Source organism: Bos taurus, chromosome 1 (genome assembly GCF_002263795.3).
Source record: "Bos taurus isolate L1 Dominette 01449 registration number 42190680 breed Hereford chromosome 1, ARS-UCD2.0, whole genome shotgun sequence".
Taxonomy (NCBI): Eukaryota; Metazoa; Chordata; class Mammalia; order Artiodactyla; family Bovidae; genus Bos; species Bos taurus.
In genome coordinates, this window is record NC_037328.1 from 93,950,573 (window position 1) to 93,978,474 (window position 27,902).

At 36.3% G+C, this 27,902-nt stretch overlaps 1 protein-coding gene across 5 annotated transcripts in view; it reads right to left on the bottom strand.

Annotated features, from left to right (window-relative positions):
* NLGN1 (neuroligin 1) overlaps nt 1–27,902 on the bottom strand; it is a 957,229-nt gene that overhangs the window by 805,210 nt on the left and 124,117 nt on the right. Inside the window, exon 1 of one of the 5 annotated variants that reach the window (XM_059884956.1) lies at nt 17,263–17,461. The exons of the other annotated variants lie outside the window; for them this stretch is intronic. The gene's annotated coding sequence lies outside the window, so the exon portion shown is untranslated. Of the gene's footprint in view, nt 1–17,262; nt 17,462–27,902 lie in introns of those variants that run through there. 5 annotated transcript variants of the gene reach the window in all.

Sequence of the window (27,902 nt, forward strand, 5' to 3'; positions counted from 1 at the left end):
TGATCATATTAATCTGTCCAGAGAGATGATTCAGTGATTTCTAACTCATATGCATTTTTATTTTATGGTTACTCTTGTGAGAAAGTTTCAAATTTTACTTAAATTTAATCTGTTTATCTACCTATCTTAACATCTCTCTATTCTTAAATGACAGGGCTTCAAAGAAAGCTAGTCCTCACACACTTTCTTAGAGTTATAAGTCTTCTGAGGTACACATTTGTTTCTTTCTCTGCCTTTACCTTACCTCTGAGGCTTCATCTCTGACAATAAAATTTTTGCAGAGTCATCAATGATTATCTTATAGCTAAATCTAACAGATAACATACTCTTCACCATATACTGACTTGTCAGTATCATGCCATACTCTTGATTCCTTTCTCCCTCTGTGTTACAGCACTGTCTTTCCCTGATTCTACTGTAATACTCCTTCCTGCTTTTTTCTCCTAACCTTAGGGACTTCTTGGTCTCCCATGTCTTCAGTGTTAAGGTTTCTCAGTTTTCTATTATGGACTGTTTCCCTTTTCATTCTGTAGTCTCTTTATGGATTGCATCATCAACTCTATGACTTAATTTGCCACCAATATACTGAAAATTTCCAAATCTATATATCTAGGTCAAACATATTTTTTAATCTATTTTTCTTACTATTACATGCCTCTTTTTGGATGTTCCACAGTGTTTCAAACTCAATATATCTCAAACTTGTTTCAAGATTTCTCCAAACCCAATTATTTCCATGTACTCCTTTTATCTCAGGGAATGGTATAATAACCATATAGTTGCCCAAGCCAGAAATATGGTGCTTCCTGAACCCTTTTTCCTCGTTATTTATATCCAATAAATTACTAGCATGTACAAATTCTATGGGGCTTCCCAGGTGGCTTAAGGTAAAGAATCCACCTGTCAGTGCAGGAGTTCTGGGTTTGATCTCTGGGTTGGGAAGATCCCCTAAAGAAGGAAATGACAACCCACTCCAGTATTCTTGCCTGGGAAATCCCATGGACAGAGACATTTTATTTCTAGCTTTCAACATAGTGACTAGCACAGATTTTGAGTTCAATAAACAGTTAACTGCATATATAAATGAATGAATCATCATCAATCTTACTGAGGTCTTATTCTCAGAAATTCAAGATTCTGTGGCTACTCATAAAAAATTAACTTATGTGACTTTATCTAAACTCATTTAGTCATGTTTCAGAACACAAGATAATATCAGAATATGCTTGCTATCTTTTGATAAACTTTCCACTCACTAGTCACTGTCAAAATCAAAAAACTTCAGTACTGTTCAAGAACTGGCTTTATTTACCTGATGGATATGCTCATATGTATATACACCAGGAGTTTACGAACTGCTTTAAAAAGGGACACTAGTGCTAAAAATAAAGTATCATTTTGAAGAAGGTCCTTGTGTGACGGAAGCCCCACATCCAAGTGATGTATTTCATTAGTGTATCCATTTTTGCTATCTTTGTAGTACATTGCTAAGTGCTATGCTAATAGACAAAGTAGAAAATCTGAACATATGTTGTGAAATTAGCTGGAAGTTGTATAAGCAATAATTTTTTTTTTTCTAGATGAATAGTTTTGTTTCAGTGACATAGTTTCTGACATTTTAGTGCAAAAAAAAAAAAAAGAAAATCAATAATAGATATTTCAAACTGAAGTAAGAAATCAGACAAAATTAAGCTAGGTAATAATATGTTCATCTGAATTGTTTAAAGCCAGTGAAGCAAAAGAACTAGAACTAGATAAAATGATGCAGGTAAATACTGAGTTTTCATTAATGTATTCTACTAGACCACTTGGTGCAAAACAAAAATAGAAGACAGGCCATTGAGTATGATGAGGTAAAAAAGTTAAAGAAATATTCAAAACTGTGGAGACAAATCACACCAGCTACAACCATTTAGATGAAGAGAAGTATTCTATAGTTATGAGAATGGAAGGATAACAGACATGTAGCACGGATTTTTAATTACTCTTAGTGTAACAGTTGGAGAAGGAAATGGCAACCCACTCCAGTATTCTTGCCTGGAGAATCCCAGGGATGGGGGAGCCTGGTGGGCTGCCGTCTCTGGGGTCGCACAGAGTCGGACACGACTGAAGCAACTTAGCAGCAGTGTAACAGTTGACACCTTCAGCAACAACGTGTTTAGATAAAAATGACAATTCTATATAACCAACACTAGAGTTGAGGGGTGGGACTGAAAAATGGCTAGATTAAATGAAAGTCTCTAAAGAGAATTCCAGATCCAGCAAACCACCCAAAAGCCATCACTTACCCCAGGCCAAAAATAAAACAGAAATCAGAGCGTTCCTCTCTAAAGAAAATGGACGAGATCTCAGTATCTAACATTTACAGAAGCCCAGTACAAGAGCTGGCTTCCTTCCTGTTCACCATAAAGATAAAACTAATGATCAATCCTGTGCACATCTACAGAGCTTCTAGGAAACTCTCATATAACTCATTTCTAACCATTACAGGTAACAAACCACTAATGAACATTTAAGGGGGAAAGAAAAGTGAGAAAAAAGGCACCAAACTATTCAAATGGAAAAGTAAACTCCAAAAAAGAGAGAAAAAATTTAGAGAATAGAATAAGATTTTAAAAGATGCTTTCATTAGTATCTGGAAAGAAGATATAGGAACATACTGAATGTATAAAATAAGAAATGGATTAAACAAAAATGGAGCAATAAAAGAATAAGAGCTCTTGGAAAAAAGGCAAATAAAATTTCCAAAATAAAAGCTGAATACAAGAAATGAAAGTCACATTAAAGGAAATAACCTACAAAGAGTAAAAGTATATTTAAAAGATAAATAAATAAAAGACAATATATAATGCAGGAGGTAAAAAAAGCAAGTCCAGTATCTGATTAACCAGAATTCAAGAACTAGATATTAAGAAAAAATGTAGGGGAAAAATTATCAAAGACATAGTAGAAGAGAATTCCCCAGGGCTGAAGGACATGACTTTTCAATTGAAAAGGTTCATCAAGTAACGAGTAAAAGAATGAAAAAGATATCCATGTATAGATTCATCTTTGTAAAAGTTAACAACATCAAGTTCAAGGATGGGGTCAAATTATTTTAAGAAGGAAAAAAAAATAGGTCACCAATTCAGGAACAAGAATAAGAGTGGATTGTAGTAATACTGCAAGTATGAAAACAAATAGAGCAAAACATTTAATGGACTATCAATGCAAAAAACGATTCTATATAAAATGAAACTAGTGGTTGACTCTAAGGGTAGAATAAAGCCATTTTTAGAGATGCAAAGTATCAGAAAATTTACCACTCTTACTTCCTTTCTCAGGAAGTTAATCTTTCAATATACATATAATTAAATCATTATCCTCAGTCCCTTCATTAATACTTTTGCAACTTCAAACAGTGTAGCTAAACCTTCACTTCAAATGTCAGGAATCACAAACAAAGCACTGACTCCCAATTATGCAGAATGAGAAAGGATATTAATGCTCCCACCCACACCTCATCCTCTCCCTTGCTCTACCCAAGTTTTGACAGCCTTAAATTTACTTCTATATTTATGTAGTTTGATTAGTTCCAAACTCTCATACCTAGTAATTATTATTACTGTGATGTTGCTGCTGCCAAGTGTAGTCGGTTGCAACCTTGAATCATATACTAGGATTATATTTCATCTCTTATAAACCCACTAGCCCTTATATTCGGAGAAGGCAATGGCAACCAACACCAGGATTCTTGCCTGCAAAATCCCATGGGCGGAGGAGTCTGGTAGGCTGCAGTCCATGGGGTTTCGAAGAGTCGGACATGACTGAGTGACTTCTCTTTCACTTTTTACTTTCATGCATTGGAGAAGGAAATGGCAACCCACTCCATTGTTCTTGCCTGGAGAATCCCAGGGACAGGGGAGCCTGGTGGGCTGCCATCTGTGGGGTTGCACAGAGTCGGACACGACTGAAGCAACTTAGCAGCAGCAGCAACAGCAGCAGCCCTTATATTTCTAGAAGGAAAATACTTTTTTGTGTCATTTAGAATGAATTATCCTTTTTCATTTCTCTACCAAATCCCTCTACCATATTCTTATTTTTGCACAGGTAGTTGATCATTCTTTATATTTTATAGACTCCCCCTATTCCCCAGAGTCTTCCACCCAAAACCTGTTATTCTACTGTTTTCTAAGCCAGCAGTATGGATATCATAGTAGGACAGCATTTTATTGTGCTTCTAAGTTAAGCTCACTCTTTCCTTGACATCATATATTCATCTTTCTTTGTATACCCTCTTCTTACTAGATAGCTGGGGGACAGGTCAAGGGCAGGGAGCAGAAGGAAGGCTGATGGGGTAAATAAATTAAACTCTCCTTTCATTGCAGGAAATCAATACACTATGTATAGGTGGATTTAAAAAAATAAGGAGATATCAATACACATTAGAAAAAGTAAACACAGAAACAGAAGTGGTTGTCACTTGGGGACAGAACCAGGGAGGAAGAAGGAGTTTAAAAATAAACTTGCTTTTCAATAAAGTTGTAATCACTAGTGCTATTCACCAAATATTCCCAGTCTCTGCCCCCTGAGAATATGGCAGGACTGAACTTCCTGACAATGGAGCTGAGTGAAAGTGACATGTGTCACTTCCAGGTAGAAACCTTAAGAACCAGGGCATAATCCACCACCCTCTCCCCTTTTCTTTGTTACATTAGTCAGAAACTCCAGGGGCTTATCATCAGCCTGAGTCCCAGAATGAGAATACACATTTCCGAGCTAGCCCCCAGACAATTTGCAATAGATGCACAGTATGGACTAGAAGCAAGCCTTTGCTATTATGAACCACTGTAATTTTGGAGTTGCTTTTCACTGCAGCAAACATTAACAGAAGAATGCTACTTGAAATTTCTTCCCAACGTGTGCATGATCTACTTTGATAATAAGACATTTTGAAACATCAAAAGACAATTTTTATGTTCCAATTTTTAATTTGCCCTAAATAATATCAATTGTCTTTTTAAAGAATTATCAATATCAATATAATTATATATTGATATATATCAATATATATATCAATAATATCAATATCAATTGTCTTTTGAAACATCAAAAGACAATTTTTATGTTTCAATTTTTAATTTGCCCTAAACAATATTGGAGAAGGCAATGGCACCCCTCTCCAGTACCCTTGCCTGGAAAATCCCATGGATGGAGGAGCCTGGTAGGCTGCAGTCCATGGGGTCGCTAAGAGTCAGACACGACTGAGCGATTTCACTTTCACTTTTCACTTTCATGCATTGGAGAAGGAAATGGCAACCCACTCCAGTGTTCTTGCCTGGAGAATCCCAGGGACAGGGGAGCCTGGTGGGCTGCTGTCTATGGGGTCGCACAGAGTTGGACACGACTGAAGTGACTTAGCAGCAGCAAACAATATCATCTCTGTGTTAATGGATAAGAATGCCAAATTTATAAACCCAATAAAATGATTTTAATTCTACTTCTCAATAAGGATCCTCCTCTGAGCCTCAAAATATGGAAAAGGAATTTTCTTCATCTCTGAAGTTTGTACATAACTAGTATCATTCTAGAGGCACAATAGAAAAGGTCATTACATATAGTAGATGCCTTAAGTCATTAGGGTTTAATTCTTTGTGGGACACCAGTTAACAAACACAGTACCTGTAAGAGTTAGTATGGCAACTAATGGAAAGATAGATAGCATTATTATGAATGCATGCAGGCTAAGTCACTTCAGCCGTGTTCAATTCTTTGCAACACTATGGACAGCAGCGGGGAGTTTCCAGGCAAGAATACTGGAGTGGGCTGTCATGCCATCCTCTAGAGGATCTTCCTGACCCAGGGATGAAACCCACATCTCTTTTGTCTCCTACATTGGCAAGTAGGTTCTTTACCACTAGCACCACCTGGGAAGCTAAGCATTATTATACTTTAAAATAATTTAAACCATGAAAAGTAAGAACGAACTACTTTTTTGCTATGTTAGTTTACATAAAGTACTGTTTTTTTAAACTTCAATGAGTCTGGAGTGGGGATCATAAATTTGTATTTAACCAATACATGAGGAAATTCTGATATTGGTAGCCCTTAGACACAATTTGAGAATACTGCCTTAATGTTTTATTATTTACATATTAAAGTTCAAAAGATTGTCTACTTTATCTTCAAGTGTTGATGAGTGATTAACTCTCTCAGTGAAAAAAGTAATGGGAATGGAAACTGGAAGGAAGCAAAAATAACAAGTAAAATATTATTAAGTCCTCATTATTAGGGAAGACTAACCATCTCAAAAATTGACTGGGATTAAGAGAGAATGGGAACCAGAGAGTCATTCTTGATCACCTCTCAGAAGAGCTCAGTGATTGGTTAAGAGATCAGCTGGACCAATGGCCATCTTCCCATCCCCACAGATGCATGCAGAAGAGGAAGAGGGGGCCAGAGAGAAAGGGATTTGCCAAGTAAAATTTCTGGAGGCCCCAACACCACTCAAAAAGATCACTTCAAGAGGCAGCTTGGTTTGTATTTTCCAAGCCCCTTCTGCTGCCTAGTCACAGTGCTTTGCTTTTGCCACGTGACTCTGTAAATCAAATAAGTTTCAGATCAGGACAGCTGACCTGATGACTGTGAATGTATTCTCAGTTGTGTCAAAACTCATCTGTCCACTTCCTTGGCTATATTCAAATCTCATGCCTTTTGGGGGAATAAAAAGTGCCATATTCAGTTAACCTTCTGTTTTTCCTACTTATTTTGACAACAGAAAGCCAAAAGCTAGCAATGGATGCTAAAGAAACCACACTGAAGTATGAGCAAGTATTAAAAATGTATAAAATCATTCTGAAAATAGGTCTTATCATCATCATCAAAAGGGAGTCAACATCTGTGGTCACTGTTTTGTCTGGTCCAACCATCTCACTCCAGTTTTGGAGTCTGATCTTTCTGGTAGACTAAGTACAATCTTACTTACATCTTACCCCTGCATTTTACAAGGTATTTTAATACTGCAGGTTCTTTCCTCAGTCCTGTCACTTAGCGCCTGATGTCTAAATGTAGCAGAGAGTAAGATGGGCATTTAGTGAAAAGACAGAATACACAATACACATTTAATAAGTGAGTTATGTTTCACTGCTATGACACAAAGCAAAACTTAGCAAGTTGCCATGGAAAAAGTAATGTTGTATTTAATAAACGACACTTTACACAACACCAAAACATGCTTGCATATGTTAAATTCCCCCTGAGCAAGCAGTCTTTTTCCATATTAGGAACACTAAACCTCACATTTGATTACATTTCTACTTGGCTTCGGATAAAGAAGATTAGCAACAAATTTGCAGTCTTTTCCCACTCACTGCCCAGGGTCTTTTGATGTGTCCTTGTGAAACAAACCATATTCCTGGCATCTGTTTTTTTACCCTTAGTTTCCTTTATTCCATTTTTCTTTTTCCATCTTTTCATTGTTATTCTATTAAGTTGTATGTATTTTTATGAGCTACCTCAAACATAGGATAAACACATATAAATAATACAGATATAGATATAGATAATATAGATAATAAAGAGACAGAAGAGGAAATGTTTTCTATAGTGTAGACAGGCCATGCACCAAGAAGGAGGCTTGAAACTGTGGCCCTGAAGCTTAGAAGTTAGCTCCTACCTAGTTTAAACAGGCCCTCTCAGCATGTTCTGTGATTGTTCTTCTTTATCTAACATAATGGAAAGAAAGGTATTATTTTCTGTGGTTCTTAAGTTACTGATGTTTTTGATCCCTTCAGTTTTTGTGAATAACATGAGTTGACTACTATTAAAAGTAATAATGGTTATGAACATTTTGATTTAATTATTAATCAAGTAAAAGCATGAATCAAGACAGTATGCTGAGTGTTACTGGGGTGAAGAGGTCCGCAGAAGCTGAGCAGAGGTAGGACAGGACATGTGGGTAGTGGTTTAGAACTTGTAGATAGAGGCCCACTTGGCTTTGAATCCATCCTATTGGTACTGCTATGGGTACTTACTGTCTTGTAGTACTACTATTGAGGTGAAAGAGCAGAGTGAAAAAGCTGGCTTGAAACTCAACGTTTGATATACTAAGATCATGGTATCTGGTCCCACCAATTCATGGCAAACAGAAGGGGAAAAAGTAGAAGTAGTAACATATTTTATTTCTTGGGCTCCAAAATCACTGCAGATGATGACTACAGCCATGAAATTAAAAGATGCTTGGTCCTTGAAAGAAAAGCTATGACAAACCTAGACAGCATATTAAAGAGCAGAGACACCACTTTACCGACAAAGGTCCATGTAGTCAAAACTATGGTTTTTCCAGTAGTCATGCATGGATGTGAGAGTTGGAACATAAAGAAAGCTGAACAACAAAGAATTGATGCTTTCAAATTGTGGTGCTAGAGAAGATTCTTGAGAGTCCCTTGGACAGCAAGGAGATCAAACTAGGCAATCCTAAAGGAACTCAATTCTGCATATTCACAGAAAGAACTGATGCTGAAGCTAAAGCTCCAATACTTTGGCCACCTAATGAAAGAGTCAGCTCACTGGAAAAGATCCTGATGCTGGGAAAGACTGAAGTCAAAGAAAACAGTAGCAGAGGATGAGACAGTTGGATGGCATCATCGACTTGATGGACATGAATTTGAGCAAACTCCAGGAGATAGTGCAGGACAGAGAAGCCTGGTGTGCTGCTCTCCGTGGGGTTGCAAAGAGTCAGACACGACCTAGTGACTCAACAACAACAACAAACTGTTTTAGCCTCAATTTCCCTTATCTATAAAACAGGAATAACATAGTATCTGCCTTTTTGCATCCTTCAGAGATTTAAATTGAGATAAAGGCATTGAAGATCTTAGTACAGAATGTATTTTCCATTTACTTTTAATTGATTCTTAGTGTGAAAGTTCCCTCCCTTAAAAGCCTAAAATTTATAGAGCAATAACTCTTATACATAAGACTATAGTAAAAGGGCATATGTAATAAATGCCATGAGAGTGGCAGAAGCAAAGTAGGGGAAGATGTGGAGAGAAATGATCAAAGTCAGAGACCCAGCTGTGGTGGCAACTTGAAGAAATGCCTCCAGTGATTTAAATGAAGGGTTACCTAAGGTGTTTGAGAACACATAGTAAAGATACAATAAGACTCAGGGTCAAAAGACAAATTGGAACACATTATACAATTTCAAAATAAAATGAAAAAGCTCTCAAGAAGAAACTATTAATGAGAACACTTCTATATAAGGAATCTATCTGTGAAAATATGCTCTTTATGTTGTCACCAATTAGGATATGACGTTACATTATAGATCTTATCGTAACAACTAGCATTTACTGGGCAATTAATACATGCCAGAAGTTGATTAGACATGTAACAGTCCTACAAGGTAAGAACTACCCCCCATTTTCCAGAGCAGATGAGGCTTAATAAGCTTAAGTACTTTAACTAAGGTCAGTTAGCAAAGGATGACATGGAGATGCTTCTTGGCTAAAAGTCTGTTCCACAGACTGTGATATTCTAACTATCATCCTATACCTTTTTACATAATCGCATATTATGGGATTTTTCTTTGGTGATTGTGCCAAAAATATAGTTTAGTTACTTTCATGGAGAGTGAGCATCTCATACAGCATTTTATTTTTTTTTTACCTTTATCTGAGTTTATTTATAACTTTCAAACATATCAACTCTCTGAAAAAAAAAGCATAAGGTGAACTTAGATAAATAAAATTACAGGCTTTATTTTCTAGAAGAACCAGGTAATACCAAGACCAGTAATGTCTCATAGAAAGAATGGTTGTCCCCATGCTCATAGGGTAACAAATAATCCAATATTTTCTGTTATTCTAATGATTACAACTCATGAAAATGTGTTAATTGCTATGAAGCCTCTGCTAAACTGGAAACACATCTCTGGAAACACAGAACTATGAAAAATATGTGTGTGTGTGTATATATAGTCCTTTAACGTGGAAAAAAATCATGAGTACAATAATCTATAAACAAAGAGGATAAGTAAAAATCACCATATTTTCTTTTCTAAATTTTCTAATACATGTTTAATTTGAACTATAACAGTTGTGTGTGACTTGCCCAATAATGAGTAAATTCTAATCAGAAACTGAAAATAATTCAAAGTACTGCTAAAGATTATATAACTATTTCCATTATTCTATAAAAAACAATGATTGCCAACACAGCATTTGCAAATAGCCAACTAAGGGAAAACAGACAACTGAGGCCATTTTTACATTAAAGAGACTATAATCAATGGAGAAAAGTAATCACAAAGGATTTTCCAAAAGACTGTAGAGTATATTAATGCTATTTGTCATATGACTTGGGTTCTCTATCTTCTGGACATAGTAGTGCTGTACTTCCTGATCTTATAGCTGTGTTGGACTGTGCAAACTTTGCTGATCGATGAATCAGGAATATAGGTGTCAAGTGAGCCACTTCCAGGCTAAAGCATTTCATTATTCATTCAAAACCCATGGACTTCTCTTTCCTTCTGTCCCACTGACTGGCCAAATTTGAGACAGTAGCTGTTCCATGAATTTAGATTATAAAATGAGGGGTTTAGAAAATGAGTTTCAGTTAAACTGCAATAGACATGGAGTATGAGTGAGAATTAAACCTTTGTAGCTGTGAGTCATTAAGATTTGGGGGTTGTAACCATAACATAACCTATCTCAGAACTACCTAATAAAATAAAATATAACCTACATATGTAATTTTAAGTTTTCTAGTAGCTGCATTTAAAAATGCCAAAAGAGGGCTTCTTTGATGGTCTAGTGGTTAAGAATCTGCTGGCCAGTGCAAGGGACATGGGTTCAATCCCTAAACCAGGAAGATGGCTCATGCCATGCAGCAACTAAGCCCATATGCCACAACTATTGAGTCATGCTCTAGATCCCAGGAGCTGCAACTATTGAAGCCTATATGCCTAGAGCCCACGCTGTGCAACAAGTGAAGCCACCACAATAAGAAGTCCACACACCCCAGTGAGGAGTAGCCCCTATTCACCACAACTAGAGAAAGCCTGCAGGCAACAGTGAAGATTCAGTGCAGTCAAGGAAATAAATAAAATCTTTACAAATAAGTAATATAAATGCCAAAACAAACAGGTGAATTTTATTTCGTTAATATTTAGTCCTATGCTATGCTATGCTAAGTCACTTCAGTCGTGTCCGACTCTGTGCAACCCCATAGACGGCAGCCCACCAGGCTCCCCCGTCCCTGGGGTTCTCCAGGCAAGAACACTGGAATGGGTTGCAATTTCGTTCTCCAATATTTAGTCCTACAAATACAAAATATATCATTTGCATCTAAAAATGAAAAAGAAACAGGTGAAATTAATCACCAGTCACATTTCCAGTGCTCAATAGCCAATCATGGCTAGTGACTACTATATCAGAGCAGATTTAACTTATTATGATGATACAGACAATATATAGTATCTAATTAATCACTAAAATTCCTTCAAGAAACACAGGAAGACAACTGGGTTAGAAATAGGAAACAGTTGGTAAATTCTGGTTTGCTTTAAGATTGCAATGGTTTATCCCAGTGGATATGTCCTCTGAACAGTGTGAAAACTGAATAAAAAAGCAAAAAAAATTAGGAATGTAAATGCAGTTCCAATTATCCTTTACTTGGCCAATTCCTGAAAATAGAAGTGTTATACCTTGAAATATCCACAGGTGGTCCTCTAGAGACCAAATAATACAAATGACATTAAAAAAAAAAAAAAAAGTTTGAAAGACCTATCTGAAAGATCAAACATCTACAGCTCATAGGGTTTTAGAGCTGAGAAAAATATATAAGCAAGAAAGAGTGTTTTTAAATGTGTCTAAAGTAATCAAGAGTGAAAGAAATCCAACAACAGAGTGAAAGCTTTGGGTTTTTAAACAGGAAATGATTATTAGTGACATCTGAAAGTGTAGCTTTGGTGGATTCATGAGTTAAGGGACTAAATTAAAGGAAATTCAAAAGAAATCTAGTGAGGAAATTGAAGCAATAAGTGAAAGGATATAGTAATAGTTAGAGGAGAAAAGCATTTCTATGAACTAGAGCTCCATTTTAGTCGAAGAGCCCAGGGAAACTTAATAAGAGAAAACAGCCATTTGCAGATCTGTGTGAAGCCAATAATGAAATGCAGGATTTTATAAAGAGATGAGTGGCATGAGGGCGAAAAAGAGCAGTGGACTTAGATTTGGATCAAATATCCTATTTGGAGGCTTAGAGGAATAAATATAAGGTAGAGCTTAGACTGGCTGCCAATCAAAGGTAAGATCTTTGATCTGTTGAGAATTACATGTTTAAATAATTGGTTACCTTGATTCTGAATGAAAGGAGGCATGGGATTCATAGGTAGCTGGAAATTTAGCTAGGATAAAGAAAATGAGAACTTGACTGGCTAATAACATGATTTTTATAGTAATGTGTATGTATTTTTTTCATACTGGTAAAAATGAATAAAACTTTAGGAAAAATAAAAATGAATCAAACCAATTCCATCATGTAAATTAGAATAACTTAAGAATGAAGAAAAATTTAAAGATGATAATTGATTTTTTTCATAAAACTGAATACTATAAATACTTGCACTTTTAACCATCCTATAGAATAAGCAACAACAGGAAATTCCAGAAAAGATTTTGCAATACCCATGACCATGATATTTTGCCTATATCCTCTTCTGTTTATCCCAAGTTTCAAAATTCTTGAAAAAACAAGGTCTTCAAACACTTCTATATATTTCCACCCATTTTCCCACACATGTCCTGATATTAAGGTGTTTGGAAAAATAATAGCAACAAAAAATGATGAAGACAAAATCCAAAAATTCTTTAGTTCATATGCTTAAACACAAAATGTATGAAATACGTGTCAGTTTTAAGTATATTAAGTGTCACAATATATTAGCATATAATTTCTTGAATAGGCTAATAGTATATGTTAAAACTGAAGAGCTATATAGGTCACAATACCAAAACAATAACAAGAATTTCGGAAGGAAAAAAAGAAAAAAAGATTTTGAAAGGTTCAAAACAGCTGCAAAACTGGAAGGTTATCTCAATTAAAGAAAAGCCCAAGACAATCAAAAATATTTCAAGAAGCTTAATTTTTAAAAAAGAACATCAAGCAGTGAGAAGAATTTCAACTAAATCAAAGAATATTTTAAATATAATTATACACTAAGCCACTGACAAAAGAAAAGTGATGAAGTGTAAAGAAATAGTCTATGAAGTAATTATTTAGACTCTATCTTCAGAAATGTAGCAAAAGAACAGCATTTACTTAGCATCAAACCAGATTTACAAGTAGAAAGGTGAGAAATTAAAGAACCAGCAGATTAATATCTTAAGTGACAATTAACTCAGTAATGTTTTCTCTGCTGATAAAAGACCAACAGCAGCAGCTCTCAGTCAAAAGTGCAATAGTAAGAACCGATGATGAAATTCAGAGTTTGTTCTAACATCTGAAAGCAGTCCAACTAAGCTCACTTCTGGAAATTACCTTCACAAATAGAATTTGCGTATGAGATATTGTGTATCTACTACTGCCCAAAAGAGATGTCTTCCTTAAGTGAGTTTAGCTTCTGTTCCATTCATTCCCCCTACTGTCTCTCTTTATTATCCAGTATGACAGCACATCAAACCCAGCAGTGTCCATTATTCCTTCCCCCCTCACTACCCAGTGTGGATGAACTGAGCTACATCAGAATGATGGGTACACCCCATACATGGATGGAGGGCAACAGTTTGGCTTTTTGAGTCAAAACAGGCCTATGCTTAAATTACTCCAGATTCACTCACTACCTCCTAGCAACTTCTTTATCTTCTATGATGTGCACTTTCTTCATTTATCAAATGGGGATAATAATACCCATCTCACAGAGTACTGTGAGAATTAAAGCTAACAATGCAAACAAAGCACCTACTGCAGCTCAGAACACAGGAAGTGTTTAATAAATTAATTTCATTGTTAAGATCTGAGCCCAAATCATGCTCTGCCATGAGAAGCTCTGTAGCTTCATTCTGTTTTTTATCATGAAAATATTTATTTGTGATAATCATAAGTCTATAAGTAAGACCAGCACAGACTGACACGGCCTTTACAGCCCTGGAAGTGCTTTTATATTTAAAACACACCCACCACAGGTGACGCTGGTGGACTCCAAGGCTAGTGAAACCTACCACCAGAACCACAGAGACGACCCCACCTCAAAGCCAAGACTGAGCTGTGTCTTGAGGCTGTAGCACGCACTTGAGAAGCTGCTGTTCCTACCTCAGAGCACTGCTGGGAGCATTAAATAAGTTAAAATATGTAAGGGTCTTATAATGGTGTCAAGTAAATGATAAGTGCTATATAAGCACTATTATTATTATTATTAGGCTCATAATAAGTGAACTGGGAAGCTCTGGAAATAAGTTCTAATGTATGGGATTTTGTATGTAATATATAGAGGTCAAACTTTCTATGAGAGCAGGTATAACTCAGAGATCAGAAAAGGGGTAAAGAATTCATCTTAAAAATTAGTGAAGAACAAGAGATCAGACTATAAGCACAGTGCCAAATCTAGGCTTTATCACCCTTTTGTAGAGTCACTGCTACATGTGGGTGTTCAATACTTGTAGGTGTATAGTAGCCACAAGGAGAACTGGGATCTTACAAAGGCAGTTGGTACAGACAGAAGGTTAGCCCCACAGGAAGGTCTTACTCATGTCTCCATGCTGATCTCACGCTTCACATAAGCCCCACAGGGTATGGACATGCCCAGGACTTGTGTGATATCTCAAGGCATCCATGTCTTCAGATTTGTGATGTGTCTCACTATACTCCAAAACCAGCCAGATATGGGTTCTAATCCTGACTCTGTCACTTACTAACCTTGTTACTTAAGCACATTGTGTACTGTGTCTGTTGTTTAGCAGCAAAGTTGTCTCCGACTCTTTTGCAATCCCATGGACTACAGCATGCAAGACTCCTCTGTACAAGGGATTTCCCAGACAAGAATATTGGAGTGGGTTGCCATTTCTTTCCCCAGGGGATCTTCCCAATTCAGGGATTTAGCCCACATGCCCAGCATTGGCAGGCGGATTCTTCACCACTGAGCCACCTGGGAGGCCCAGTGTGTCTGATCCTTCACTTATGAAATTCTCTCTCAGGATTGCTTGGAGATTAGGGGATATTACACATGGAATGCTCATTGGAAAAGACTCTGATGCTGGGAGGCATTGGGGGCAGGAGGAGACGGGGACAACAGAGGATGAGATGGCTGGATGGCATCACTGACTCGATGGACGTGAGTCTGAGTGAACTCCGGGAGTTGGTGATGGACAGGGAGGCCTGGAGTACTGTGATTCATGGGGTTGCAAAGAGTCGGACACGACTAAGCGACTGATCTCTCTCACACATGGAATGTCTGGCATACATTCAGCAAGTATTTGTAAAGTATTAGCTACGCAGTCTCATCTGATTTCTTTCTTTGTCTCACAGTATCAGAATGTGTTTATTCCCAATGCCTCTCTTTACATAGTGGAATCATTCTTATCCCGTTTTGGAAGAAATGTTCATTGTGCCCAGAACCTCACTAGACTCTTGTACACTTTGATTTCTTGTGTATATTGACCACCTGGTTACACCTGGTTGCTTTAAGTACCATCTTTCAGGTTAGAAAAGAATGCTATCAACCACGGTAGCCATATAAATGAAATAAGTCCCAAGTTTCCTTTCAGCCCTTATAAAATAATTCTACTTTAAAACTTTGTTCTATAAAAACATATATTTTAAATTCAAGTTGGCACTTCCTTCTAGGTACAGGCTACCTAAAGCCATCTTTGTTTTGTTTCCTAGTAAACCATACCCTGTTGCTGCTGCAAGTATCTCTCACATCAAACTTCGGTCTCCAGCACATCATCATGAAATGAGGATATCCTACATGCCAGCCTGTGTTTCTTTCTTTCCACTTCCCATAACAAACCTTAAATGTGTCCTTCTAAACCAGAAGACGTGTCACCACCTGCGATGCCTTCCCCAACAATCCCAAACATTTCAGACTGTCCTGGTCCCTGAATTGCTGTGGCTGCTACAACTGCAAGAGCATTAACAGTGCATTATAATTTGCTGAATGTTTTTCCGATTCACTCATCTATGTTCCAGTCTTTGAAGATAGGAATAATCTCCTACCCATCTTTTTAATCCCAGTGTTAAGCACAATCCTTGCTCCTAGCATGGGATTTAAATGTTTGGTAATTAAATAGAGTATCACTCCTCTTACTTCAGTAAAATGAACAAGGATATTAATATCAAGCACACACATTTGCTCATTCCCATCTCAATATAATTTTCCATCTATTCCCATCCTATCAGTCTAAGTACAAATGGATTTCAGCAGCATATTAAACTACCAAGTATGTTTTCTTCCAAGAAATGTGAAGAAATCTAAATATTGAGAAATGTATTAGTATAATTCACCATAATAACAGATCTAAAGCTAAAAAATCATTATTATATATAGCAATATTACACTTTATAGTATATTAGATTTTATGTAAATTAAAATTCATTGTTGATAATGACTAAAATTGTTAATAAGAAGAGTGGTGTAGAGAATTATTTTATTACTATGCTAAAATATAACTATATTTATGTGAAATCATAAACTCATGAGTTTAATAAATTTACAATAGAAAAACCTTCAGTAATGTCAGAATCAATACAATGATGTTTTCTCTTACATATATTTTTTTGACAGAAGTAAAGAGGTGCTATCCAACACAATTAAATAGGGAAAAGAAATACAAATTGGAAGGGAGGTGAAAATACATCATTTCATATCATTATAATTATTTTATCTGGAAATTAAAAGATATCAATGATTAAGTAAAAAATTAACATGTAGAAATCAATAGCTTTCATGCATGCATATAAAACCCAGTCATGCTGAATAATAAAAGAAAACATTCCCTTTAAATAGCAACAATAATTGTTAAAATTAATGAACATTCACTGACAAATCATTGTCCCTGAAAAGCCATCATTTACTTTAGGGTTGAATCTTGGCACTATACATTCTACGGGTTTTTGACAAATGTAATGACACATGTTTATCACTGTAGTGTCAAACAGAATGGGGATTCCCAGCTGACACTCGTGGTAAAGAATCTGCCTGTCAACACAGGAGACATGGGTTTGATCCCTGCGTCAGGAAGACCCCCAGGAGAAGGCAATAGAAACCCACTCCAGTATTCTCACCTGGAAAATTCCATGGACAGAGGAGCCTGATGGGCTACAATCCATGGGGCTTCAAAGAGTCGGACATGACTGAGTGACTGAGCACAAACAGATAGCAATAAATGTCAAAGATCTAGAAATAATAAGAAAAGTATATAAGAAAAAAGTTTAAATTCTATATATGAAAATAAATTTTAATCCCCTGAGGACCAAAAACGGATTAAAACAAAACTATGCCCTTGCTAAGGAATACAAAATTATTAAGTTGTTAGTATCTGTAAGTTAATATATTTTAATAATAATATTCAACAGAAGTTTTGTAAAAGCTAGACAAACTATTCTAAAGACTAGATAGAATAATAAACAATCAAGGCCAGGTAGTTTAAAAAAGATTAATGAGAAAGAACTATCTTTACTAGATATCAAAATATATTATAAGGCTTTAATAATTAAACAATATTTGATCTAGTGGACAAGTAGAAAGAAGAGTCAAATTGAATCAAATCAAAACCCTATAAATCACATATGAAAACTGAGCAAATCATCATTGACATACATAAAAAGAATAAGACTTCAAGTCAATGAAGAAAATATGTGTTATATTAATACATTAAATAACGTGAAAATCTGGGAAACTATCTGAAGAAAACTGGATGTAATCTCATATTTTAAAACCAAAGGAAATTATGTTGAATTTAAAATTTAGATGTAAATTTAAATCAGTTAATTACTCAAAGAAAACAGAAATTTTTAAAACATAATTTAAAACGAGGAATGCCTTCCCAAATCACAAAAAACTCAGAAGCAATAGAAGAAAAACTGATAAATCTGACTATACACAGGTAAAATATTCTCCAAAGGGAAAACAACTTCATAGCAAAGTCAGAAGATAAAAGATAACTTATATGCAGAGTACATCATGAGAATTGCTGGGCTGGATGAAGCACAAGCTGGAATCAAGATTGCTGGGAGGAATATCAATAACCTCAGATATGCAGATGACACCACCCTTATGGCAGAAAGTGAAGAACTAAAGAGCCTCTTGATGACAGTGAAAGAAGAGAGTGAAAAAGTTGGCTTAAAGCTCAACATTTAGAAAACTAAGATCATGGCATCTGGTCCCATCACTTCATGGCAAATAGATGGGAAAACAGTGGAAACAGTGGCTGACTTTATTTTTCTGGGCTCCAAAATCACTGCAGATGGTGATTGCAGCAATGAAATTAAAAGACACTTACTCCTTGGAAGGAAGGTTATGACCAACTGTCAGGGGACATTCAACTTTAAGGGATCCAATATGTTCTTCTTTGTGTGCTGTTTCTCAAGGACTCCCTATTCCTTATCAGTTCCTGGAAAACAGGAATGAGCAGAGCTGCACGCACTTCTCAGGACTGAGATCATGAAAAGGGCACCTGCTTGGATTCCTTTCAGTGACTCCCTTCAGTGACCTTTTCAGTTATGCCCCTCTTACTCAGGATATTGAATGCTTTCTGGCCCTTTGAAGATTGTTATTTGCTTGGCTTTGTTTTTGCCCAATTTTTTTTACTGGCTAAAGCATGCATTTCTACAAATAAAGCACCCTTGTTTCACTCGAGACTTGGGTCCCCTGTGTCCCTCTTCTTGTCGACTCCAGTTCCCATGTCCCAGTCTACAAAGACCATGACAACCAACCTAGATAGCATATTAAAAAGCAGAGACATTACTTTGTCAACAAAGGTCCATCTAGTCAAGGCTATGGTTTTTCCAGTAGTCATGTATGGATGTGAGAGTTGGACTATAAAGAAAGCTGAGCACTGAAGAATTGATGCTTTTTAACTGTGGTGTTGGGGAAGACTCTTGAGAGTCCCTTGGACTGCAAGGAGATCCAACCAGTCCATCTTAAAGGAAATCAGTCCTGTGTGTTCATTGGAAGGACTGATGTTGAAGCTGAAACTCCAATATTTTGGCTACCAAATGCAAAGAGCTGACTTATTTGAAAAGACTCTGATGTTGGGAAAGAGTGAGGCAGGAGGAGAAGGGGACGACAGAGAATGAGATGGTTAGATGGCATCACTAACTCAAAGAACATGAGTTTGGGTAAACTCTGGGAGTTGGTGATGGACAGGGAGGCCTGGCGTGCTGTGGTTCATGGGGTCACAAAGAATCAGACACGACTGAGCAACTGAACTGAATACATACGTATATAATTATTATAGTTACTGTTATAAATATTCAAATATAATTATGTTATATATATTTATAATGATATATGACTTAGAAATAAATCATCACAAGACTCATAGCCCACTAAGAAAATAATGAGCAAAGCATATGAATTGTTTACCATAAAAAAAAATCAACTACATATGGCTTTTAAACATAGAAAAGAACACTGTATTTTTAGGTATATTAGCGGCAATTTAAATTAAAACTAAAATGAGATATTTTTTAACCCATTAGTTTGGCAAAAATAAACTTGTCTGGCAGCAAATTGCTTTGGTGGCAGTGCCTGTAAAGGCAAATGAAGATGTAGTTGGTGGGAGTATAACTAATGCAGTTTCCAATGAAGGCACCTTATAAGGTTTTTTAAGATTAAAAATATTTCTGTTAAGTGTTTATATGTCATGTCAGCAAAATGATGCTTACGTAAGGTATACATTGTAATGTTCTTTGTCATCGTAGAAGACAGAGCACCATCTAATTGTTCACAGTGTGAAACACATTAAATAAAATCTGACACTTTCATATAATGGAATTCTATGAAAGTTTAAAAAGAATAAGGTTATGCTGATGAACACATGATAGATAGATAATAGATGAAGAGCAGAAACAAAGCACAGAAAAGTGTGTATTATGCTACTGACTCTAAAATATATTTAAAAATCATACATATAAACATATATAGATATTTAGGATTACATAGACTGTATGTAGAAGGAAAAGAAGAAAACTAATCACAGTGATTATCCCCAGGGTGGGGAAAAGGATTGGCTGCATGACATGTGACACAGGAAATTAATTTTTTCACTATATAATCTGTTGTACTTTTGAATTTTGTATAGCAAGTATAAATGAGCTCCTGAAGATAAACAAATAACTATTTTAAATATTTAAAGTAAGAGATATCCCTTCTCTCCAACATGTTTCTTCCCACCTCTTTCCTAAGAAGCATCCTCCTGCTGTTCGTCCCCCTTCCTTTCCTTTCAAGCATTTTCAAATGCGTCCCCTTTCCCTGTTTAAATAACAGAAATATTCATGGGTAAGTACTTCAAAAGTGCAAACAAATAAACAAAAATCCCTGCTATTATTTATAATGCTTTCTGCCAGCTGTCTTAGTTTTTATTCCTTCATTAAGAAAATATTTTTAACTACCTATTCAATGTCAAACACTTGTTAGATTCCAGAGGCATAACAGGGAAAATGGCAAGGAGTGTCATGGAACTTGCAGTCTAAGGGAGGACAACCAATCAGGCAATAATGAAACACTGCAGTAAGTTTTGCACTACAGAATATACAGAACTATATGGGAACTTACAGACCATCCAGGACACACACTTTGGATGTCCATAAAATGATTTCCAGAGAAATCAACATTTAAGCTACATAAGTAAGATAACTAGAAAGGAATTGGTCATAAGAGTGAATTCCATTCAAGGAAACCAATCTGAGTGTACACAAACAAGAGACCAATTGCCCTTTATGCAGGAAGTTTAAAGTGGTTGAAACTTCAACAATATTTACAAAGAGTTTAATAAAGAATGGATAAGTAGAAAGACTGGAGAGAGGAAAGCCAATTAGAAGACAATGGTGGCGAACGTGCATGTGTGTTAAGTCGCTTCAGTCATGTCCAACTCTTTGCAGCCTTATGGACTGTAGCCTGCCAGGCTCCTCTGTCCATGGGATTCTTCAGGCAAGAATACTAGAGTGGGTTGCCATGCCCTCCTCCAGGGGATCTTCCCAACCCAGGGATCAAACCTGAGTCTCTTATGTCTCCTGCACTGGGAGGCAGGTTTTTTACCACTGACGCCACCAGGGAAGCCCAAAAAAGGATGGCAATTCCATTCAAATAACACAAAATTGAAAAGATGGAGGAAACTGAATATATTCAAGACATTCTAAGGAGTTCAAATACACAAAATTTGATGACTGAACATGGGAGATGAGAAAGAGGAGTTAAGAATTATTCCAAATTTCTCTGCTAGAGTAAACCGATATCATTGACTAGGTTAAGGGACACAGAAAAAGAACTAGAGAAAATCTTTGAAGTCAGTATGCTATACATTGAGTTCAGGATATCTGTAATATTTCCCAGTGGAGCTGTCCAGTAAGCACTTGAATATGCTGGTCTGTAGCTTATGGAGATTGACCCAAGCTAGAGGTATAGATGTAGGAGTCGTACCTATAAAAGTTGAAACTTAAGCCATAACTCCTCTGTTCTGTCCTCGTTATTTCATTTACATCCACAAGCTAACAGTGGAAGAGCAAGAAAAATGATGAAAGAAAAAGAGGGGACATGCAATATGATAAAACGGTCAATACTTCAAGAAGACTTACAATTCTTAATGAGTATGTACCTAACAACAGAGCGTCAAAATTAGTAAAGGCAAGAACTGATGGAACTACAAGGAGACATAAAGGCACTATTATAGTTGTAGACTATAATATCCCTCTATTAAAAATATATCCAGAAGGTAGATAATCAGTAAGGACAGTGTACTCAACAGTATCATCACTTAATTAGATAAAATTGGCATATACGACTGGTATATCTAACAACAGGTTAAACTTTTTTTTTTCAAGATTACTTGTCACCATCACCAAAGCAGACAACATTCTGTCCCATAAACACACACTAAAATATTGGAAAAATAGAAATCGTACAAGGTCTGCTCCCAGGCCACCATGAAATTAAGGTAAAAACTAAAAACAGAAAGAAGCTGAAAAATCTAAAATACTTGAATAACAGAGATTAAACAATACATTTGTAGATAATACATGGGTCAAAAGGAAAAAAATCTTGAGAAATTTTAAAATATTTGAACTAAAATAAAAACATGATTTATCAAAATCTGTGGGATGAAGTAAAAGCAGTACTTAGAGGGAAATTTATAGCATTGAACACATATATTTAAAAACAAGAAAGATCTAAAAATCAATAATCTAAGCTTCCCCCTTAGAAACTAGGGAAAAAAAAGCAAATAAAGTCCAAGTAGGTAGAAGAAAAGAACAAAAACCAGAGAAAAAGAATGAAAGAAGTTGTAAACATAAACTTAGGAGAGAAAAATCAACAAATCCAATTTATAAAGATAAAAAACTGATTAACTTCTAGACAGTCTAACTAAAAATACTGACAATACCAAATGCTGGGGAGGATGCTGAACAACAGGAACTCTCATTCATTTCTGGTAAGAATGCCAGCAATATGGTACCAACAGTTTGCAATACAGTTGGCAGTTTCTCATTAAAAAAACATACTCTTACCATGTGATCCACAGTTGTGCTCCTTAGTATTTATCCTCCAAAACTAAACCCTTATTCCACACACACACAAAAAAAACCATATTTGGATGCTTATAGCAGCTTTATTCATACTTGCCAAAACTTGGAAGCAACCAAGATGTCCTTCACTGGGTGAATAGAAAAATAAACCAATGTACATCCAGAAAAACCTAGATAGTGCATTGAAAAGCAGAGACATTACTCTGCCAACAATGTTCCATATGGTCAAGGCTATGGTCTTCCCAGTGGTCACATATGGTTGTGAGAGCTGGACTGTAAAGAAGGCAGAGTGCTGAAGAATTGATGCTGTGGAACTATGGTGCTAGAGAAGACTCCTGAGAGTCCCTCGGAGAGCAAGGAGACCAAACCAGTCAATCTTAAGAGAAATCAACCCTTCATTGGAAGGACTGATGCTGGAGTTGAAACTCCAATATTTTGGTCATCTGATGCAAACAGCTGATTCATTAGAAAAGTCCCTGATCCTAGGAAATATTGAGGGCAAAAGGAGAAGAGGGCATCAGAGGATGAGATGACTGGATGACATCACCAATGCAATGGACATGAACTTGGGCAAACTTCAAGAGATGGTGAGGGACAGAGAGGCCTGGCATGCTGTAGTCCATGAGGTCACAAAGAGCTGGACCCGACTGGGTAACTGAAAAATACTACTACTACCACCACCTAGACAAGGAGCAATGAGCTATAAAGCCTTAAAATAGTCTTCCACAGGAAACTTAAATGCATATTACTAAGTGAAAAAATTCCAATCTGAAAAGGCTACATATTGTAAGGTTTCAATAACATGGAAAAGGCAAAACTGTGAGGAAAGTAAAAAGATTAGTGGTAACCAGTGGTTGGGAGTGGAGACGAAGGAATGAAAAGGCAGAGCACAGAGAGTTCAGTTTCTTCTGTATAATACCGTAACGGTAGATAAGTGTCTATTACACATTTGTTCAAACTCATAGGATGCACAACACCATGAGTGAATCCTAATATAAACTATGGACTTTGAGTGATAATGGTGTGTTAGTGTAGGTTCATGTATAATAGCAAATGTACCATGTGGTGTGGGATATTGACAGTGGGTGAGGCTATCACTCACTATCAATGTGGAGACAGGGCCTATATCAGAACTGTCTGCACTTTGTGATCAATTTTCAGTTCAGTTCAGTCACTCAGTCGTGTCCGACTCTTTGCGACCCCATGAATCGCAGCACGCCACGCCTCCCTGTCCATCACCAACTCCCGGAGCTCACCCAAACTCACGTCCATCGAGTCAGTGATGCCATCCAGCCATCTCATCCTCTGTCGTCCCCTTCTCCTCCTGCCCCCAGTCCCTCCCAGCATCAGAGTCTTTTCCAATAAGTTAACTCTTCACATGAGGTGGCCAAAGTACTGGAGTTTCAGCTTTAGCATCATTCCTTACTGAGAACCTAAAATTGCTCTAAAAAAATAAAGTTTATTCTCTAATTAAAAAAAAAAAAAACCAGCAAAGCAATTTATTCAATTGCAGGTTTTCACCCATTTTATTCACTGGAAACATAAAGATTTTAAGGAATAACAGCTTTTTCTTTTTAATACACAATGATATTCTTTGATGTCAAATGTTTCTATAAATCTGTCATAAATGGATACATTAACATAAAATTATTGGTATTAGCTTAGCTTCACTAGAATTTCAAGTTTTCCCTCTACTTCCAAAGCACACACAAAAGTGCATTTGTCTATGCTACAATTGATTTCTAGTTTAAAATAATTTAGTAAGGGCAAAAGCAGATGTTTAATCCTGCAAGTTTGGAATGATCTATCATATATCAAGTATCAGTAACAGTGAAAGTTTTATGCTTTGTCCTGGGTTCTTTAACATTCATTTCCAGACAGTACCCACAGCATACATGCTACATACGATTTGTGAAAGGAAAAATCCTCTGTGCTCTCTCTAGGGCCTTCTCATCTCCTGCCAGGCCAGTGAACAAGATGAGTTTCTTTTTATAACGACAAGGCACAGAGATAATTCATCAACTGGAGAGCACAAACAATCCTTTATTCAGCAGAATGACAAAAGGTTATTTAGCTTCTGGCATCTAGTATAGTTCTTACAAGAACCAGGCCCAAGAGCCAATATGATAATTAATAAATTTCCAACATCTGGGCAGTAAAACAATTTTTTATGAATGTTAAACAATGCCAGTGCCAAATTAAAACCTCCCCTTCTCGTATTTATCTATCTGAACCCTTCATTGTAGAGCCAAATTTGCCTGTGTTAAGGCTATAAAGTGGGGATAGTGATGACACAGTAGGAAGGTATTACACAATTTGGGAAATCCATATTACTAAGTGTCATTTAATCATATGGACAGTGATGATATCACCCCCTGAGCCTAATGGAGAATAAACCTTGCCAAGAGTAGAGTATCAAGTTAAATGACAGGTGAGTGATATCAGTCTTTACACTGAATAAAGGAAACATGTTTAAAGGCAGAATCAGAGTCTCAATTTTTCTAACTTTTCTTCAGCATCCCTTTTCCATGCTTTTTTTAAAAAATAAATCAAATAGAAAAATACTTTTGTTTATGTGGTTATTGCTTGCATAGATTGAGAAAGGTGATCTTCAAGTCCTAAAAGCCTTCTCAGAAACTCAGAAGCACCAAATTTAGCAGATCATCCAGTTCAAGCCTCTGTCCCTTCCTTAGATTTCCCATCAAAAACAGCATATGGTTATGACTGCAGGTATTTGAATTAAACAATGCATGCCATTAGAATCTTTAAGAAGAAGTAAATGTAGTATTCAAAGTATGTGAGTACTAAAGTATTCCAGTTATTTTATGAGACAGTATCAACTTCATAAATCATAAATCCTAGGTAGAATATATTGCAATTTGTGACAGACTGAATAGATACAAATTTAAAATAACATGATCTGGAATTTTAAAATGGCCATATTTAATTGAATTAAAATAGATTCCAAAAAGGGGAATCTGGTAGGATGCATGAGGGTTCCCTTTATTGTTTAATTAATGTGCCTATATGTGAGAAATATCTCTTCCCCCACTTTGATTAGAAGTCATCATTACATAGAAGTTGTATTTTTAGTTGGAATTATTCAGAATTTTACTTTGAAGATCAGTTACAATATAGTTGTAATTCTCCGTGAGAACCAGAAAGCTCAACTGTGAGTGTGTTTACAAAAAGGAGTATGCATATACTAGGGAACTGATAGATGATGCACAGAATTGCAAGAATACTTTAGTATGGTAATAAAATATAATGATGGATTATCATAAGAATATATATTTGAATTTATCATCTCAAACAGGTTTTAGTAATGAGGCTGTGTGATCAAAAGAGCTTGGAGAGCAATGTTTTAGACAAGGCTCAGTAAGGTGCATTATCTACTGAAAGCTCTAGGTTATGTGATAAAAAATCTATAGACTATGAGTTGGAAGAATAATTTTTTCATTCATACAAAAAGTTTAGATTGAACTCTTTGGTATCACTAGTGTCTGCCTATTTCTGACTCTAGACAAAGGGCAATTTATGTGATTCAGTCTAATAGTTACCAAATGTCTTTTATAGGGAAAAACCATGTTATCTATTGCCAGGAACACAAAGATAGCTATGCCTCCAAAAGATAACAGAGATTTATAAAATCTGTACAGAAATAAGTACAATATGCTAAAATTGTGCAGTACTGAGGAAAGTTAAAGAGAGAATGTTGAGGAATGATTCTAGTCTCATATTCTTCATTGCTTTCTTTTCTGGATTTAGCCACATGATTTACCATGTTGTACATATTTTATTTTAGTATGGCTTCCCTGGTGGCTCAGATGGTAAAGAATCTGCATGCAAAGCAGGAGATCCAGGTTCAATTCCTGAGTTGGAGAAAGGAATGGCTACCCATGCCAGTATTCTTGCCTGGAGAATTCCATGGACAAAGGAGCTTCGCAGACTACAGTCCATGGGGTTGTAAAGAGTTGGACATGACTGAGCAATTAACAATTTTTAGTATGAAGACAATTATTACATTTCTCAGACCTAACAATTAGAAAAGGCAGGAATTTATTAAAGTTCCACCATCACAAAATGGCAGCAGCTTTAGTGGCTGAGTTCATAGCTATGTGGGAGCTTTAGACAAACACTGTGAAACATGGCTTTGTTAAGATCTTTTCTCTGTTTGATTTCTAAATATGCCTGTGATAAGCCCATAAAACATGCTGAACTTGAACAGAAGAGTAAGTACTATAATAAAAATAAGTATCCTTTCCTAAGCTATTCAAAATCCATTTGACTTATTCTGAAAGAAAAAAAATTCAGATTTAATCAATCAGTTTTGTCTGAAACTGCGAACATAGGCAAGAAAGGGCAACTGAGGAATGCTTATCTGTGTTTAACAATTTGAAACCTCATGCTTCTGTTGACTAGATAGATTATCTAAAATTTAAACACAGTCTTTCAGTGAAAACTATATTTAAACTATATTCCTTTGAAGTAATTATCTATTTTTTTATAGTTCCTACTACATAAAAGGCAGTCTTCTATGCACCTGGTATATATTTTTTAATTTTAAAAATAATGTTTAATTGGAGTATAATGGCTGTAAAATGTTGCGTTAGTTTCTGCTGTACAACATCATGAATCTGCCATATGTATACATATATCCCCTCCCTCTTAAGCTTCCCTCCCACCCCCAATCCCACTCCTTTAGGTTACATCACAGAATACCAATCTGAGCCCCCTGTGCTATATAGCAGCTTCCCCCTAACAATCTATTTTACACATAAAGTGAAGTGAAGTGAAAGTCTCTCAGCTGTGTCTGACTCTTTGCAACCCCATGGACTATACCAGTCCATGGAATTCTCTAGGCCAGAGTACTGGAGTGGATAGTCTTTCCTTTCTCCATGGGATCTTCCCAACTGAGGGATCAAATCCAGGTCTCCCGCATTGCAGGGGGATTCTTTACCAGCTGAGCCACCAGGGAAGCCCAAGAATACTGGAGTGGGAAGCCTATTCCTTCTCCAGCAGATCTTCCCAACCTAGGAATCGAACCGAGGTCTCTTGCATTGCAGGTGGATTTTCTACCAACTGAGCTATCAGGGAAGCCTATAGTAGTATATAAATTTCAATGTTATTCTCTTATTTCATCCCACCCTCTCTTTCCCCAACTGCGTCTACAAGTGTGTTCT